Source organism: Otolemur garnettii, unplaced genomic scaffold (assembly GCF_000181295.1).
Source record: "Otolemur garnettii isolate 467f Iridium unplaced genomic scaffold, OtoGar3 scaffold00174, whole genome shotgun sequence".
Lineage (NCBI taxonomy): Eukaryota > Metazoa > Chordata > Mammalia > Primates > Galagidae > Otolemur > Otolemur garnettii.
The window spans coordinates 2158196-2158808 of record NW_003852569.1 but is presented as its reverse complement, the minus strand read 5'-3'; positions in this window follow the sequence as shown (position 1 = coordinate 2158808).

Here is a 613-nt window from a genome sequence, read left to right as displayed (position 1 = left end):
TTGCTTGAGCCCAGGAGTTGGAGGTTGCTGTGAGCTGTGAAGCCATGGCACTCTACCCAGGGCGACAGCTTGAGGCTCTGTCTCAAAAAAAAAGTATAAATTTTCTAAGTAAAGGGTGCAAGGTTCCACAGATGTTCAGTAAGTCAAGGTTGTAAATTGTATTATTCAAGTATTCCACATCGTCACTAATTTTTGCCTGAACTGTCTGTTAATGCTGAGAAGAGGCTCGTGTCAAGCTCTCTCTGATCTATTGTTTTCTTATTTATCTTCAGGCTATTTTATTGCATATGATTTAGAACTGTTACATCTTCCTGCTGAATTGAATCCCTAATTATTTATTAATCCTTTTTAATCCCTAACAATGCTTTTTTATCTTAAAGTCTATTTTTGTCTGATATTAATATAACTCATCAGTTTTCTTTTGGTTGTTATTTACCAAGTATACCTTTTTCTATCCTTTTTATTTTCAGCCTTTCAAAGGTTAAAAATTTTAGGTATTTTTTAAACAGCATATAACTGAATTAAATATCTCTTTTTGTCTTTACCAAATATCTGCTCCTTTTGGAAAAATTATCCCTTATATGAATTTGTGGAAGACAGAACCTCATTCCTA